Raw genomic sequence first — 12,135 nt, 5'->3', positions numbered from 1 at the left:
GTAAGGGCTTTGATCCTCTTTTAGTTTAAGTTCTTTATTTCTTTTGAAAATGAGCGCAGAAGGTCGAGAGAAGCGAGCCCTCCTTCCATTCAGTTCTCGTGGTCGTCCGATGAAGAAGAGGTGGTCGGGCCAAGCACGCAACCTGAACCTCCTAGGGCCTCCGTTCCAGCTCGGGGGCGGATCATACCATCAAGGCGTGCACCTGTTTCAGGGAGGGAGACTCTCCCTATAGACGAGCTACCGTCGGTTCTTCGAGAATCTGATCTGCAATCGTTTAGCCAAGAATACAACATTCGGCCTGATTCGTACGAGCTAATCAAGTGCCACAGCGATCTTCGTGTCGATCACTCCTTTGAAGAGAATGACATGGTTATGGTGTATGAGGAACAGTTAAAGGCCGGTCTTCGGTTCCCTCTAGATGACTTCTATAAGGAGGTCTTAAAACTCCACCGAGCGTGCATTGCTCAAATTCACCCTAACTCGTGGCGGATCTTGGTAGCCTTCCGAGGTCTATGCCGAGCTAAGGGAATCAGACCTACGGCTAAGGTGTTCGCCGAGCTGCACAGACTAACTCGCCGAAAGGATGACGAACACTGGTTCTTTCAGGCGAAGCCTCATTGCGGGCTCTTTTCTGATCTGCCCTCATCCCTTAAGAATTGGAAGAACCGTTTCTTCATTCTGAGGAGCAAAGATCCGAGCTGCTTTGAGGACTTCCCCCGTAGCTGGTGGTACCAGGGGCCTTTGCTTCCGAAGTGCATTACCCTGAACCAGGAGGATAGCTTAATAGTGATGGATCTGAAGAGTCAGGCTGCCACTCAAAAGTATTCTTGTTTGGATGCGATCGCTGAGCTACACCATTGGACTATTTAACTGCTCACCGGCCAAGACCGCGAACTTCCGCTCTCTGACCTCGGCATTGGTATTTTCTATATCTCAGCTCTCAGGACCTTAGCGATCTCACTGACCTTTTCTTTGTGCAGGTATGGCGGGTGGTGAGGGTTCTAGGAAGCGGAAGAAGGACAAAGAGATCTCCCGGAAAATAAAGGAGATGAAGCGTTCGGAAATGCTTCGAACACCCGGTCATGAATCTGGGGAAGTACAAGGAGACCCGCCTCAACCTTCGGATCTGCCGACCGCTGAAGCTGTCCGATCTCCTCCTAGATTGGAAGAGCAGCCTCCGGCTCTTCCAGTTGTTCCAAGCACGGAAAGGGGTCCTTCTCAATCTTCCGGGAGGTCCTCTTCTCGTGGCGCTCAAAAGCTGATCGAATCCACGAAGAATAATCGGACTGTTGGGAGAACCCGGTTTTGCCCAAGTCTTGGGGTCTTCCATCTTCCTTCGGGAGGATCGGGACAGGCTATCCTCGAACAGCCTTGATGATATCTTGACTCAATCCATGAGCCTGAACGTGGAGTGCCTGGTGAATCAGACCATGGTTTGGGAAAAGGTTCAGCGTCTGGGTAAGGAGATCGGGAAGAAAAATCAGGAAGTGGCTTCCCTCCGATCCCAACTCTCATCCGCTCGGGATTATATATCTCAAGTTAAGGGACGGGCGAAGTACTATGAAGACAAGCTGGCCGAACAGTCTCATGTTCTGGCTGAAAGGGATCGGGCTCTCGGAGAAGTCCAGGCGCTTCAGGCCAACGAAGCTGCTCAGGTCGCTCAACTCATCGAGGAACTCAAGGAGAAAGACGAGGAGCTTAAGGAGAAAGATGAAGAGATGGTGACGGGAATAGCCGGAGCCTATGTGAATGCTCACAAGGATCTCTTGGCGAACTCGAGCGTTACCCGAAGAAGACTTCTCTTGGATGGCGACACGGCTCCTGAGGGCGACGATGAGGACAGTGAGGAGGAAGCCGAGGGTGAGAGAGAGAGTGAGCAAAATGTAAATCAGGCTGGGGGTGATCCTCCAGCTGAATAGCTTGTACAAAAAATGAAATGGAATGTCTCTTTTGTTCAATGAATGGATGTGATTGGAAAATCTTTGAATTGCCTAAGTATTTGATTGTATGAGCATAGCGAAACAAGAACTAAATGCAATTATTAATCTAAGTATAAGAGATCGGAAAGCACAATAAGCATGAGATCGGTGGGGAAGAAATGCTGAATGGGACTTGATTAAAATTGAAAATTTAACTTGAACACTTAAGATCGGAATCCTCATTAAACCAAACCAAAACCTTAGCTCTTAATCTTTCGAAAGGGAGATCGGCAATAAAACTGGTAAGAAAAGATCTAGTGCCAGTTCATTTCGTTTATTAGGAATATACTTGACGGGTCCTGAGTTTTGACAATGGGTTTGAGAGATCGGTGAGCGATAGACTGGTAAAGCTTTGGTGATCACGAGAACTTAACAATTTGATTTAATTCTTTGTGAGGAGAGATCGGAATTGTGACTGCCTATCAAAGAGGGATCGAAAATGTGATTAGCTGTCCAAAGGAGACTTAGTACCGAGGATCGGTTTCAAAGTTTTATTGATTTTGGGGATCGGCCAAAATATGGTGTCGACAGCTGCCCCTCTTTACATAATTTCTATTAAAGGAAAAAAATTTCCGTGTAGGAATTATGTAAATATTCAGACTCATATTTTGGACGATTAGGTGTACCTAAGTTAACGACCTAGAAATTGGCAACGGAAGTTGGAATACTAGAAAATTAAAAACCAACTTGGATCAAGAAACCAGAGGTTGATAGCAGGAAAATTAAATTGCAGGAAATTAAAATCAACTTAGATCAAGGAACCAGAGGTTGATAAGAAAAATGTAAATTGCAAGAAATTAAAATCAACTTAGATCAAGGAACCAGAGGTTGATAACAAGAAATTTAAATTGCAGGAAATTAAAATCAACTTAGATCAAGGAACCAGAGGTTGATAACATAAATGTAAATTGCAAGAAATTAAAATCAACTTAGATCAAGGAACCAGAGGTTGATAACAGGAAATTTAAATTGCAGGAAATTAAAATCAACTTAGATCAAGGAACCAGAGGTTGATAACAGAAATGTAAATTGCAAGAAATTAAAATCAACTTAGATCAAGGAACCAGAGGTTGATAACAGAAATGTAAATTGCATTAAAATCAACTTAGATCAAGGAACCAGAGGTTAATAGCAGGAAAATTAAATTGCAGGAAATTAAAATCAACTTAGATCAAGGAACCAGAGGTTGATAGCAGGAAAATTAAATTGCAGGAAATTAAAATCAACTTAGATCAAGGAACCAGAGGTTGATAACAGAAATGTAAATTGCAAGAAATTAAAATCAACTTAGATCAAGGAACCAGAGGTTGATAGCAGGAAAATTAAATTGCAGGAAATTAAAATCAACTTAGATCAAGGAACCAGAGGTTGATAACAGAAATGTAAATTGCAAGAAATTAAAATCAACTTAGATCAAGGAACCAGAGGTTGATAGCAGGAAAATTAAATTGCAGGAAATTAAAATCAACTTAGATCAAGGAACCAGAGGTTGATAGCAGGAAAATTAAATTGCAGGAAATTAAAATCAACTTAGATCAAGGAACCAGAGGTTGATAATAGAAATGTAAATTGCAAGAAATTAAAATCAACTTAGATCAAGGAACCAGAGGTTGATGACAGGAAATTTAAATTGCATGAAATTAAAATCAACTTAGATCAAGGAACCAGAGATTGATGACAGGAAATTTAAATTGCATGAAATTAAAATCAACTTATAAAGCAAGTCTAACCCTGACACATGAAGTTCTTTCCCTGACGAAGTGTACTTAACAAGATACCGAAGGCCGATGATTAATGGAGGAGGAGTTGCAAGACTTGACCCATGATCCCATTCCTTCGGATACCCCTTTTCTGTTCCCGACTTTCTCCTTATTTTACGAAAAGCGCCCTTGCGGTTTTTTACTTTCTTTTCGTCCATTCGACCAGAAGCGCCCTTTCGGGTTTTCACTCCTTTTTTTTTTTTTTTTTTTTTTTTTTTGAAGGCCATTCCCTGCAAATCTCATAGTAAAGTACGTGAGGTTTTCAATTTTCGAATTCAAATCTTATGGCAAAAATTTTAACTAATCAATAGCGCATTAAACAAAGAGAAAGGATAGTATTAAAAAGTGAGTAAACAGGAAAACAAAAGCAGAAGGAATAAAGTATAATTTTATTATGGCTTTAGGAAAAATAGGGATAGACTTTCAAAGGAAAAGGAAGGGTACAAGGATAGATCTCACATATTCCTTATAGTTGGTTTTGAAGTCTTTTAACTGCCATTATTTCAAGTTCTCTGAAGTCCCCATGTCGCGACAGTTTCCTCTCCATCCTCGGTTTCATACCCCCTTCCTTATTTCTCCACTTTGGTTCTTGGGACGCCCTTTCGGGTTTTCACTCCAAGTTTTTTTTTTTTTTTTTTTTTTTTTTTTTTTTTTTTAGGACGCCCTTTCGGGTTTTCGTCCTTCACTCATTTTATGCATAGTACTTCTTGACAGTGTCGGCATTCACAGGTCTCGGAAACTCTTCACCGTCCATGTGGGTCAAGATCAAGGCTCCTCCAGAAAATGCCTTTTTAACCACATAGGGTCCCTCGTAGGTTGGTGACCATTTGCCCCGGGGATCGTTTTGGTTCGGCAGTACTTTCTTCAGAACTAGGTCCCCGGGTTGGAATTCGCGTGGGCGGATACCTTTATCAAATGCCCTGGCCATTCTCCTCTGGTATAATTGCCCATGACATGCTGCTGTTAATCTTTTCTCGTCCAGCAGGTTTAACTGATCCAACCTTGACTGGATCCATTCTGATTCATCAATCCCTGATTCCTTCAGAACCCTTAGGGAAGGAATTTCAACTTCAATAGGTAATACTGCTTCCATCCCGTAGACCAGTGAGTATGGAGTTGCCTCGGTTGAGGTCCTCACGGAAGTCCGGTATGCGTGAAGAGCGTAGGGGAGCATATCATGCCAATCCCTATATGTGACCGTCATTTTCCGGATTATTCTCTTTAGATTTTTGTTCGCGGCTTCCACCGCTCCATTCATCTGGGGACGGTACGGGGAGGAATTGAGATGCCGGATTTTGTATTGATCACATAATTCCTGAATCTTCGGACCATTCAAGTTCTTGGCATTATCAGTGACAATTTCATTCGGGAGACCATGCCGGCAGATGATATTGCTTTTGAAGAATTTAAGAAACGTGTTCTGCGTGATGTGAGCATACGACGTTGCTTCGATCCATTTGGAGAAATAGTCGATGGCCACTAGGATAAATCTGTGTCCATTGGATGCCTTGGGATTGATGGAACCAATCACATCGATGCCCCACATTGCGAAAGGCCATGGTGAGACGAGGTTGAACAGCTTATGAGGTGGGACGTTTATCGGATCGGCATAGATCTGACACTTATGGCACTTCCGGAAATACTCGATGCTATCCTTCTCCATTGTGGTCCAAAAATACCCACGTCGCATGATTTGCTTGGCCATCATGTGCCCATTGGCATGGGTTGCGCAATTTCCCTCATGAGTCTCAAAGAGGATTCTCTTTGCCTCTTTTGCATCTACACATCTCAATAATTCGCCGTTGGAGCTCCTCTTGTATAGGGTTTCTCCACTGGGGAAGTATCCCAATGCTAATCTCCGAATCATCTTCTTTTCATTTTTGCTTGCCCTCGAGAATTCTGCAGTTCTCTGATGAGCCGGGATGTCATGATACCAAGGCTTTCCATTGGGCTCTTCTTCAATCATGAAGCAGTAGGCTGGTTCATCCCTTGCTTTAACCCTCAATGCTTGAGTTGTCTGCCCTTCTTCCATTTGAGCCATAACGGCTAGAGTAGCTAAAGCATCAGCAAATTGATTCTTGTCTCTGCTAAGATGAGTGAAAGAGATTTCTTCGAATTCCTTAATCAGCTCCAGTAAGTACTTCTGATATGGGATCAACTTGGGATCCTTAGTTTGCCATTCTCCCTTGACTTGATAAATTATCAGAGCCGAGTCTCCGTACACCTCCAACTTTCTGATTTTCATTTCGATAGCAGCTTGTAGACCCATTACACAAGCTTCGTATTCCGCGACATTGTTGGTACAGTCAAACCTCAACTTAACAGCTATCGGAAAGTGCTTCCCATCAGGGGATATCAATACTGCTCCAATTCCATTACCTGACAAATTGACAGCTCCGTCGAAATACATTTCCCATACATCGGCTGGCCCCCCTTCTTCGCAGTCTACTTCATTAATATGCTCATCAGGGAACTCAAAATCCAGAGCTTCATAATCCTGGATAGGATTTTCTGCTAGGAGGTCAGCAATCACGCTGCCTTTCACCGCTTTCCGGGTCATGTAGACTATGTCATATTGGGAGAGTATAACCTGCCACTTGGCTATCCTTCCTGGCACGAATGGGCTCTCGAATACATATCTGATAGGATCCATCCTGGAGATGAGCCATGTCTTGTGATTCAACATGTAGTGCTTGAGGCGACTTGCTGTCCAGGCTAACGCACAGCAAGTCTTTTCTAAGAAAGAGTACCTTGACTCACAGTCATTGAACTTTTTGCTTAGATAATAAATAGCCCTCTCTTTTCGGCCGGTATCATCATGTTGTCCCAAAACACATCCCATCGAGTTCTGCTGGACTGCCATATACAGGATCAGAGGCCTGCCCGCCACAGGTGGAACCAACACTGGTGGATTTGACAGATACTGCTTGATTTTCTCAAAAGCCTCTTGACAAACTGAATCCCATTGAGTAGAGTTGTTCTTCCGGAGTAATCTAAAAATAGGCTCAGCTTTGGCAGTGAGATTAGAAATAAATCTCGAAATGTAGTTCAACTTTCCCAGAAAACTGCGCACCTCCCTTTCTATCTTTGGGGATGGCATTTCTTGAATAGCTCGAACTTTGTCTGGATCTACTTCTATCCCTTTCTCGCTTACTATGAATCCCAACAACTTTCCCGATCTAGCTCCGAATATGCATTTGGCAGGGTTCAGTTTCAACTGGTATTTCCTGAGCCTTTCGAATACCCTCCTCATCACCTGAACGTGGCTCTCTTCTCCCCTGGATTTGATGATCATATCATCCACGTATACCTCCACTTCTTTATGCATCATATCGTGGAATAATGTGACCATCGCGCGCTGGTAAGTAGCCCCGGCATTCTTCAACCCGAAGGGCATGACCCAATAGCAAAATACTCCCCATTGAGTGATGAAAGCAGTTTTATCCTTGTCTTCCTCGTCTATTGGGATCTGATTGTACCCTGATGCCCCATCAATGCACGAACACCTACCCAATCCCGCAGCATTGTCAACTAGCACATCGATGTGGGGGAGAGGGAAATCGTCTTTCAAGCTAGCTTTATTAAGATCCCTGTAGTCAATGCATACCCTGACTCTCCCGTTCTTCTTCATTACCGGGACGACGTTAGCCACCCATTGGGGATATTTGACTACTTCCAAGAACCCGGCGTCATACTATTTCTTGACTTCATTCCGAACCTTGAGCAGTGTGTCGGGATTCATTCTCCTTAGTTTCTGCTTCACCGGAATCGTTCCTGGAATTAAGGGAATTTTGTGCGTTACTATCTGAGGGTCCAAACCCACCATATCATCATAGCTCCAGGAAAACACGTCGAGGAATTCTTTAGCTGCACCGATCATATCTCCCAATTCCTCACTCTCCACTACCTTAAGTTCCCTTTTTACTTCTTCCGTGCCCAAGTTTATTGTGCGCGTTTCGTCTCCACAAGGCACGAGGGAGGGTTCATCCTTTTCACTGTCTTTTTCTGTAAGGTCTTCCTCAGAATCACTTGAAGTAATGGCAGTTATGGGGATTTCAAAATTTACCAGAGGAAATTCTGAGTCTATTGGATTATTAGGTGTTAATTGATGAATGGTCCTGAATGAATAAAGAATAGAACGTATTATAAGGATGGAATTAAAAAGGAAAGAAAGAGAGTATTGGATTTAAAATGCGCTATCAATTCATTAATATTAATGCCATAAGAAAAGGTCCATTTACAGTATTACACTTGTCACCATGGACAAAATGATCAAGTGTAGATAACCAGAGGTACTTTACTCGAAATTGAGTACAGGGATATCCTCCGTCGTCCAGTTGTTCAGCTCTTGCCCCTCAGCCATTCGCGAAACTAGGGCCTCATACAAGGAATCCAGTTGGATGACATCTATGGATGGATCATCGGGTGATTCTTCTGTATTTGCCGGATGTTGAATGACCGGTTTAGTGAAGATCTCCGTAATTCTCGGGACTATTTTCATCTTTCCCATCTCCTGGTCAAACCTCTGATCCCGAAGTATTTTCCTCATCCAGAACCGCCCATCCATGAGGGCATCCTCCTTATATCCCAAACTACAACGGCCTATCTTCTGAATAGCCGGTATGGGTTCCACGATTCCTTGCAGTGCGGTGCCCAAGCCTTTCCCCTCTTGATACCCGTTCCTCGACATCACTTTGGCCACCGTAGCCATAGCCCCCTCCTTCCCGGTATCTTGCAGTTCAAGGGCCTGGAAAGAACTCTCCAACGATTCCTCGGCCGCTTCCACATAAGGAAGTGATTGCGGTTTGGTGACCAGTATGGCTTCTTCGCCCCTTACAGTGATGATTTTGCCGTCCTTAATGTATTTGATCTTCTGGTGCAAAGTTGAAGGAACAGCATTCGCAGAATGGATCCATGGCCTCCCAACAAAGATAGTGTAAGCTACCAATGTTCATTACCTGGAACGTGACGTTGAAAGTACATGCACCGACTTGGATTGGCAAGTCAATGTCTCCCAGCACCTCTCTCCTGGTACCGTCAAAGGCTCTTACCACCATAGCACTCTGACGTATATATGATTGGTCGACCGGCAGCCTGGCTAAGGTAGCGCTAGGCAGTACATTAAGGGCTGATCCATTATCGATGAGGACCTTGGCCACTATACAACCCTTACACTTCACAGTTACATGTAGAGCTTTATTGTGCCCTAAGCCTGTGGGGTTTACCTCCTCTTCAGAAAAGGCTACAAAGCTGGATGCCTGGATTTGTTCTACTATCTTCTCAAACTGCCCCGGAGTAATGTCGGGGTTTACAAAGGCTTGATCCAGGATTCTTTGTAAGGCTTGTCGGTGGACTTCCGAGCTCAGGATCAGTGATAACAGTGAAATCCGGGCGGGTGTTTTTCTCAACTGCTCCACCACATCATACTCGCTCTGTTTCATTATTTGGAGCAGCAGTTCTTCCTCTTCCTTATGTTCAGCAGGGTCTACTTCCCCTGCTTTCTCAACCTCCTCTTCTGTATTTCTTGATGACTCTCCCATTTTTACTTTCCCTTTCCTCTTTTCTCTTTCTTCGTTCCCGTAACACCTCCCACTTCGAGTTATAAACTCGACTTCTTGCTCAAGGGAGGAGGGCTTTGTGGTGATAACGGGCTGAGGACTAGTTCGGGGAGTAATGTTGCTAGTAGGTCCAGCATAAGTCATTCTGAAATGCTCGTGAGGAGCGAAACATGGTTTTGGTGGTGCCGGAGGTGAGGCGAGACTGGGAGCGGATGTACTGCTTGACGCTCCCTGAGTGAAAACTTGGAAATTATAATTCCATGGGACAGCGTGAGTATTGGTGACGGGGAGCTGAGGCCGAGTTCGGATAACCGTTACTGGCGGTGAGGCTACTGGGGGTGAGAAGGCGATTCTGGGCTTGGAGGTAGAAGCAGTTTGGCTGAACCTAGTGGTGTTCACTCCCCCTTCCGTCTTTGACTTTGTCTGGCACCTCAGAACCTTGAGAGATAATAAGTTCCGGACTTCTTGCCTGAACCCCTCACAATCTTGCAGCTCATGGTCAGCTGCCCTCCATGGTAAGGACACCCCGTACTCTCTTTGAATCCCGCTACCTGAGGGCAAAGGTAGCCTTCCCTCATTGCTACAGCAAAAATCTCCTTAAAGTAAGGAACCAGCTTATCCACTTCTGGTGTTAATCCTTCTCCCTTAGACTCTATCATATTTACACCACTGCCCGTATTATGGTTAGGCAGTGGGTTTGAGGTAACATTGGGGAGGGAACCATTTCCCTCGATCTTCAACCACCCGTTTCGGATTAAAGCGTGCACTCTCCCTCTGAGTGCCCCGCAGTTGTCGGTTGAGTGCCCTTGTGCTCCTCCATGATACTCACAATGGGCAGTGGCATCATACCACCTGGGATATGGCGGCTGGATTGGGTCTAAGGAGACTGGTACAATTTGGTTTATACCGACAAGGTATCGGTATATTTCACTAAGAGGGAGGGGAAGAGGTGGATCAGGGTTCCTTGGAGGTCTTGGGTTGTTTTGTGGTGGTCTTGGTTGAACGGGAGGAGGAGGTGGTCTTGGTTGGAAATTTGTAGGTGGGGCATATTGTGGGCGCGGTTGTGGATAATTTGGGAGAGGAGGTGGAATGTTTGCGATGGTTTGGCCATGAGAGGGAGGATATGGCGGTAGTTATTTTGGGAAGCGGGAGTAATTATTCTGCCGAGTGATGGAATGCACGTCACTCTCCTTTTTCTTGCCAAAATTGGCAGTTTTCTTTGCAGGGTTCTCAGCTGACTCCTGCAGTCGTCCCATTCTTAAGTTGGCTTCAATTCTCTCACCCGTCTGGATGATGTCAGAGAAACTGTTGGAAGTGTTCCCAATCATCAAGTTGAAGTAGGGAGCCTTCAAAGTCTCAATAAATAGAGAAACCTGACTCATTGTCGATCACGGAGGGTGGACTTCGCCGCCTTTTCTCTCCATGTTTGGGAATACTCCTTGAAGCTTTCCGGTCTTTTCGCACTGTTAGAAGATCCCTCCTTGTGGGGGCCACATCGTGATTAAATTTGTACTTGCTTCAAAAGGCCTCGGCTAAATCCTTCCAGGGCGTGATGCTGCTCCTATCTAATCTGACGCACCACCTCGTTTGCTCGGAGAGGCTTTCGTGGAAGAAGTGGATTAACAATCTGTCATCATCTGTCATAGAGGACATCTTGGCAATATAGGTGGCCAAATGAATTCGAGGGTCCGAATTCCCAGTATACTTGTCAAAATCGGGGACCTTGAATTTAGGAGGTACCACCACATCGGGAACCAATCTAAGTGATGCCACATCCACAGAGCCATACATATTCAGCCCTTCAATTGCTCTCAATCTTTCCTCTAGGGCAGACAGTTTCTCGCTTTCTTTTGACTTATTTTCCCCTCCCACTGCCTGGGATATTCCCCCAGTTGGGAGATGAGGGGTGAAGTGAATTGGAGGGATTGAATTTGAAGGGTAAGGATCGGTGTTTGGAATGGTTGGGTAATGAGAGTAAGGTAGGTCATTATTTGTGGTAACCGGATTGACAGTGATTGTCGGGTCCTGGATGGGAGATTGAAAGGTAAAAGAAGTTGAAGCTTGATGAGGATCATTTGTCGTAGGAGGCGGAGGAGGTAATGATGGGCTAGGCTCTGAAGTAGGTTTATTCTGAGACATTTCCTTCATTAGTCTCATAATTTCAGAAAGCTGATCTTTCAACTCGGAGACTTGCCCCTGTAGGTTCTGTACTTGTTCCTGATTTTCCATTATCTTCCTTGTTCGAGATCTTGTTAAGTACACTCGCTTAGGTTGAACCGTGTGCTTGGTCAGACTTGCCTTGTTTGAATCAATATTGATTTCCTGTGAGGGGTAAAAAAAAAAGAAAATTTTAAATGAACTTTGAATTTTGCAAAGAAACTAAAAGTCCTGGTGCGGGCGAAGGATCTGATGGCATTTGAGAGCCAGGTTGAAATCTGTAAAAGGACAATCGCATCAACTTTATCATGGCATCGTCCGATAGTCTGACTGTGAATGACGGGATTGAATGCGCATTTATGATACCTGTCCATATAGCGCATTCAATTTTTCACATAACCCTAGCGAGGGAGTTCCTACGGGAGTCATATTATTCATTCACAAATTTACTAAACAATGGTCCAAAAATCATTTCATTAACTAAATAATTTGTACACCATATTCTTTACATCGGCCTAGGCTCTGGGAGGTTCTTTATAATGAGATGACATTTTCTGAGATACTCATATAACCTTTCTTCTTGCTTGGCAGGATCGAATGCTTTCAGAGCGTACTCGGATTCAGGTAATAGTTCTCGTTTTCCCTGTGCTATTATTCTCTCCAGCTGGTCAACATTCTCTT

Source organism: Hevea brasiliensis, chromosome 15 (assembly GCF_030052815.1).
Source record: "Hevea brasiliensis isolate MT/VB/25A 57/8 chromosome 15, ASM3005281v1, whole genome shotgun sequence".
Classification (NCBI taxonomy): Eukaryota; Viridiplantae; Streptophyta; class Magnoliopsida; order Malpighiales; family Euphorbiaceae; genus Hevea; species Hevea brasiliensis.
The sequence above is the reverse complement of the archived record's forward strand: the minus strand, read 5'-3'. Positions refer to the sequence as shown.